The sequence below is a fragment of the Zingiber officinale genome, chromosome 5B (genome assembly GCF_018446385.1).
Source record: "Zingiber officinale cultivar Zhangliang chromosome 5B, Zo_v1.1, whole genome shotgun sequence".
Lineage (NCBI taxonomy): Eukaryota > Viridiplantae > Streptophyta > Magnoliopsida > Zingiberales > Zingiberaceae > Zingiber > Zingiber officinale.
This window is the reverse complement of record NC_055995.1, coordinates 18,546,993-18,554,358: the sequence shown is the minus strand read 5'-3', so window position 1 is coordinate 18,554,358 and position 7,366 is coordinate 18,546,993.

Below are 7,366 nucleotides of genomic sequence, written 5' to 3'. Positions count from 1 at the left end.
TTTTGTAACAAATGCTACTTAATAGAACTTTTTTATTTTTAATTTGATTTTAGTTACAAATTGACAATTTAGAAACCCTATAAATACATTAAAAATTATAATTTATCTATCAATAATAGGAAAACTATGATCTCTTAAAAATCATTTGAGAAAATTTCATGTCGATTACTTCTCCAAAACATATTCTTAAATTAGAGTTAGTGGAAAAAAAGAGAAAATTCATATAAAATTTCAATTTAGCCACATGCCTTAAATTGCGCAAGTGTTGACATGGCGTGACATTTTTTTATTTATTTATCTTTAGAAAAGAGGATGCTCTGATTTTTTTTTTATTAATTTTTCTTTAGAAAAGAGGATGCTTTTATTTTTTTTATATATCAACTTACATCTTGAAACTCATTCAACTATCGCACCCTCACCTAACCGCTTAAAATAATTGGACCAACATGTTAGCAAGTTGCCTAATTTGATCATTACAGTCAGTTTCAATGACTTTGGCTCATGTTATTATATTGTGTTGTGGATTAAACAATGAGATAAAAGTTCAGTTTTTAATAGACATATGTTATTGGAAAAAAACCTTTTTCTAACTCTTAATTTGACAATCAATTATAAATTAATCTTATAATTTATCTTCCTTCACATAATTTTAAGACGAATTATGAAAAATATCTGAATAAATATAATCATTTTTTACTATAATTTATTGTCTTATTCCCATTATTAATTATTAGATTTTGCTAATGTTTAATGATGATTTATTATTTATCATCTACAAGTTTCTTTTAGGATTTCTGAAGCAGCCCAAGTATACTTAGTCAGATAGTTGCCCACACCTCAGTCTCATATGTCGCTTCATGCCCTCTAAATTATCGACCCCCATCAAGCCCAACCTCTTATATCTGCATGGTCATAAAAGTGCCCAGACTCTAAAGGATCCTAGCTATAGAGTGGGCTCACTTCGGCCTAACCTCCAACATTCTCTGATGCAAGATTGCCCGCTCAAGTTGTCGCCCGCATCTCGATCATATGTCAGTCAATGCCCTTTAAATCATCGAATCCCACCAAGCCCCAGCCTCTTCTATCCACATAGTCACAGTGCCCAGACTACAAAGGATCCCTATCGGGCTCTCTTCAGCCTCAATCTCCGATGTTCTTTGATATGAGACCGACCCTAGTAGAGGCAATCTACGTTGGCGACATATGACAAATGACTCTACAATGCCACACGTAAAACGGAATTGTTGTCACCCTTAATGCATTATCTATTAAAACATAAAGGCAAAGAATAGAGAACAAGAAAAGTACAGATAAAATAATTGTTTGTTTTATTAATAAATTGTTATAGGTAAAATAATATATGAAAAATACTATAATTAATATGATAATTATAGATATGATATGTGATCTTAATCAATGACAAATATGGTGGATGTTCAAATATGATAATTCTTCAATAATTAAAATCAATATCCTATTTCTATGTTAAGTCTTTCTATTATTATTCTATTAGAGAAAAAGATGATATCATTCATCTTAAACGGTTTAATATCACCAGACTCATGATAAGATATAGACAGATAAATCATATAAAAAAAAATTCTTAGTATAATGACCCTTTGCATAAAGAAGTCAGACACCCAATGAGACATTTTGCACCTATTAGGAATTAGAGTTAGGAGAAACAAGAAGAAATTCATATAAAATTTTAATTTAGCCATACATCTTTTTTTTAAGTTATTACTAGGTATCTATCTTACACTGACTAATCTTAGGATGATCAACTCGACCTCATAAAAAAATTTTATCGATCATCAGGATAAATTAAAAAATACTCGTAACGAGCAGTCCACCAACCTCATATTCTTTGGTCTCCATTAAAAAAAATTGGACGAAAAGTTAAAAGCGTGTGGAGTTTTTTATTTATTTATCATTAGAAAAGAAGATGCTCTCATTGGAAAAGAGGATGCTTTGATTTTTTTTTTTATTTTTTTTTATCTATCAACTTACATTTTTAAACTCATTCAACTATCACACCCTCACCAAACCACTTAAAATAATTGGATCGAAAGTGCATGTTAGCAACGTGCTTAACTTGATCATTACCGCCACTTTCAAAAACTTTTGCTCGTATTTAAAATTTAGATACCCAAATCTTAAATATGGACTTCTTGTGCTTTATTTCATGAACCCACTAGACTAGTTTATATAATAATTTTGTCAAAATTGTTAGCTTGTCTCAAATTACTCAAATATTAAATATTGCGTTCTTATATTCATTGGACATTACATTCTTTGCTTTTGCAATTTTGAACATTTTAGAGTTCATATAACAATTTTAGTAAAATTATTGCATGGACTCAAATTTTCAAATCTCAAATATAAACCCATATCTTGTCACTAAACTCTCTTTCTTTTTTAAATTTTATAAATTTAAATTAATGTAATAATTTTACTCAAAACTATCACGTAAACATATATTATTGAAATTTCACAAAACACACTCCTACTCTTTGGAGTCCAAAGATCATTTTATGTTTTGTTTTTTTAAAAAAAAAAATAGACTAGTTTACATTTATATAACTTTTTGATAAAAAAAAATTATATAGATTCAGATATCACAAATAATATCTGTTATGTTCCTTAGACGTTTGGAGAAATTTAATGGTCTTCTTTTTCAATTTAAGTTAATTTATGTTCATGTAACAAATTTGGTCAAAAATGTTATATGAATCAAAATTACTCGAACTTCACAAATAAACACTACTTTAGAGCACCTTTCTTGTTCAATTTAGATTGACTTAAATTAATATAATAATTTTAATTAAAATTAATATATTTACTTAAATTGATCTAAATTATAAAAGGAGGACTCTTTTGTGTTCATGAGTCTTCTTTCATTTTGTAATTTGAAGAGAGAAGCATGTCTTTGTCCTATAGCCATCAGATGAAATGCTTCTAGTGTTGCCATTGGATTTATTGGCTGATTATGAAACTTGTGTTAGCTCTTGTAAAATTCTAAGTTGCATAAATTCTAAAATATAAAGAGCTCATATATAGAAAATACAAGAATAAGAAGATTTAGTTTTATCAATTAAACATGATATAAGAAAGTAAATACATAAATATAATGATAAAGAATCAAATTGAAGAGTCATGTCTTTATCCTTTAAAGTCCTCTAAAAAATCTTGAGGGAGAAAAATGGAAGCAAATGGAGAGTTCTAAGGGGCTTAGGGGATGACGGCACCATAAAACTTCTTGTCAATGGGAACAAGAAATTAGGTCAAGATGATTTCTTAAACCCTTGGGAACCAACCCTATATATAACGGATATTTATTATCAGCCCATAGATGATGATAGATGTGGGACTATAGGTTCTATACATACAAAGTCTACATCCTACAACTGAAACCCAAAAAGCCTATGTTAGATCACATTAATATATTCAATTTGTACTCATATGTACAACTTACAATTAAGTCCACCAAAATTAGAGATAATAACCAGCAATCTCCCACTTGGGCTACTTGTAAGTTGTATATCAAATATAAGTAAAACATTAGTTGATATCAAACTTTATAGGTACATAATACCCCTGTAAATAATATGGTCCATTAACTTCATTGGTATAAGACTAAAGAGGTCATAACTACTGTATATGATCATAACAAACTTCAAAAGTAATCACAATACCAATCTCATTAATGACATAGATCAAGATGTAGATATGTAGAGTGAAAATGACATGAAATGTGATAAGTACATGTCAATTTTCAACTGGTCCTAAGATGATCTCAAATGATGTTAGATCATATTTGCGAAATACTTTATGTTAAACTGTAATAGCAAATCATAATTAACTTTATGATTTTAAAAAGAATCTGTATCATATTTACAAACACTAAATGCTAAACAACAATAGTAAATGATAATATCATAGTCAGAGTATCAAGAAAACATATAAATTTCCATTAATGTTTTAAACTTTAAGTACATATAATAATCAAAACAAATATTTATTTTATTAATCAACATAGAGTAATAAAATAAATGCAGACTCCTACTATATAAGTTCTATTGGATCGTAAAGTCGCTCGAGGGGGTGAATACCGATCATCGAAAATCTCAATTTAAAAACAAGTTAAGCAGCGGAATAAAGAATATGGAGAAAGAAAAACCAAGCGCTAACACAAGTAGGTTTTTACTTGGTTCGGAGCCTTCGACGACTCATACTCTAAGGCCCACACTCGTCGAGTGCTTTCGTTGGGCAATCCACTAATAGTTCGAATGATTACAAAATTTAAATACAAGAACTATAAAAAAATATTACCGACAACAAAGAAAATAAATTGATCTTGATCGTCGGTTGTCGGAGGAGTTTTACAGCGTTGTAGGAGCTTTGCTGGGGCATTGTGCAGGAATGAAAGTTGTAGCAGTTGATGTTCTGAAGCTACTGATCGAAGGCTCTTATATAGGTCCATTCTGAGCGCCTGGACTACTGTTGACCTAGTGATCTCTCGTCGAAACTTTATTCGTGAAGTTTATCCACTTCCGAATGCCTAGACCCCTTTCGGGTGCTTGGACTATTGATGTGGGTTCAGCCAGTCGTCGTGCTCCAACTCAGCTTCGGGATAACTTTCTGGTCTTGGCACCTAGACCTACTCCGGGCGCCTAGACCACCCGGTTGCCTGCGGCACCCACCAGGGTGACACTGGTCTGAGCGCCCGGACTCCCTTTTTTCAACCTTTGAATTCCTGCAAAAAGGAGTTAGTCTAGGTAAATAAAAATATATCTATCCTTCAAAACAGAGTTAGCACAATATTAATAAAATAGGAATTACAATTAGATCATATATCCCTGAGACCAGGATTTAGTTAAGGCCTCAACTTAGATTTTTCAAATGGACCTAAGTTAGACCGACGCCTAAAGTTTCCTCAACAGGAAATGCGTCCTCATTGGATCTCTCCTCCAGTTGCTTACCTCTTACTTACCAACTCTAGTCATTTGACTTGCCTTTGACCCACCAGGTCTTCCTGCCAGTTGTCAGGTCCACAAACCCAACTGAACTTCGATCGATTGTCAAGTCCTGTTAATCAAACTAAACTTGCCACCAGATATTGGGGCATGCGGACCTATCTAGACTTCCCTCTAGCTATCGGGTCTCCCGAACCTAGCTGGATTTCAGCTTAGTGTTAGGTCTTTCAGATCAGTTAACTTCTGTACACTTGGTAAAGCAATTAGCCCACAAAATACTCTAACTTTAATCCACTTGTCATTCATCAAAATCTGAGTTAGATCATTAGGCAAATTACACCAACAAGTTCTTCTTTCATAAGAACTCTCATATCCACAACATGCGCATGAAACACCTTAGGCACCGAGTCTTTGGTGAGTAGATTGGCTAACATGGAATCTATGTTAATGTACTCTACCATGATATGACAACTCTAAACTCTTTCTTTAACATCTAAAAGCTTAATGTCGATGTGCTTAGACTTCAACAAACTGTGGTTATTCTTGGCATAAAGTTCTGCATTTTTATTATCATAGTAGATCTTCAGTAGTCTGTCATGCTATCAATGATCTGTAACGCTGTGATAAAGTTTTGCACCCAAATCCTGTGATTGGATGCTTCATAGCATGCTATCAATTTTGCTTCCATAGTAGAAGTGGCTACTAGCGTCTGCTTGATGTTCTTCCAAAATATAGCCCCTCCAGCAAGTATAAAAATATAGTCTGAAGTGGACCTCCTGCTATCCAAGCATTCAGCAAAATCAGAGTTTGAATATCCAATCACCTCTAAGTGATTTGATCTCCGATACATGAGCATATGTCCTTTAGTTCTTTGCAAATACTGCATCACTCTCTTAACCGCTTTCCAGTGTAGCGATCCTAGATTACTAGCATATCTGCCTAACATCCCCACTATAAATAATATATCTAGTCGAGTACAAACTTGTGTATACATGAGACTTCCCACTACTGAACATATGAGAATTGTTCCATCTCCTTTATTTCAAGTTCAAGTTATGGACACTACTGCAAACTATACTTGTCACCTCTTGATACAAGTGTATCACTAGGTGTATAATTCTACATATCATATCATATAAGAAACTTTTCAATATAGGCCTGTTGTGAAAGTCCAAGAATGTCTCTTGAACGATCACGATAAATCTGTATGTCTAAAATAAAAAATGCTTCACCAAGATCTTTCATTTCAAAATTACCATGTAAAAATGACTTGGTTTGATGCAGCAAACCCTTATTATTGCTCGCAAATAATATATTGTCCATGTACAAAACTGTTAGTTAGAGCCTTAGAGTCAATCATATGATGATTGCTGTATGGACTCGTTGTATCATATTCTTGTATATAAATAAAGGTATTTCTTTATGGTTATTATACTTACTTGTATTAGCGTCAAATAACTAAGTATAATAGCGTCCTTGAGTAGAAGGTTCTTATCTATATCAATCGATTGATTGAATCGATAGTGAGATGATATAGAGAACACTACTCTTAATCATTCCTAGTCAAGTATTAACATTCAGGGACAATGTTAATGCGATGAGACTAGCATGTTGGTCAACTCGATGATTTGATCTCACAAGTCATGGATATAGAGATATCAAGTTAACACATGGGTATGCATTGGAGAATGTATACTGAATGACCCGCCATGAGAAAGTATCATGGATCGTTATATGAGTGTCATATACTTTCTCATGTGGCTATTAGTATGACTATTAGTCCTTAGACCTGAAGTCACCATGGTTCCCTACATTAGGAGTTGCATACTTTGGCTTCATCAAACGTCACCCGTAACTGGGTGGACTATAAAGGCGATTACTGGGTATGTAATAAATTATGCGGAGGGATGTGAGTGATGTAGATGGGATATATCCCTCCTATATGACGGGAGTGACATCATCATTCTTGATAGAGTGAGACCACTAAGTGCATGGTCATGCCCAAATGAGTCAATATGAGATATTGAGCTTATTTGTTTAGAGTGAGTCTACTTGGAGTTCAAGATATAGATTGATTAGAGGATGACACGGTCTATATCTCAATTTAATCAATCTAGATATCAATGATAGAAGGACATTATCATATATTGTGAAGGGTCACAATTAGAAGTCACAAGGTGATGTTGGATCTCAACATTTTTGTAACTTGGGTAGTAATGATGTGTTGCTAGATACCGCTCATTACTTATGCTTCTAAATGGGTTTAGGAGCATTGCCAACGTTACAAGAACCTATAGGGTCACACACAAAGGGCAATTAGATGGAGAATGTGTTCATATGATGAACCAAAAGGATTAGGTTCATATGATAAACTAAATTGGATTAAGAGT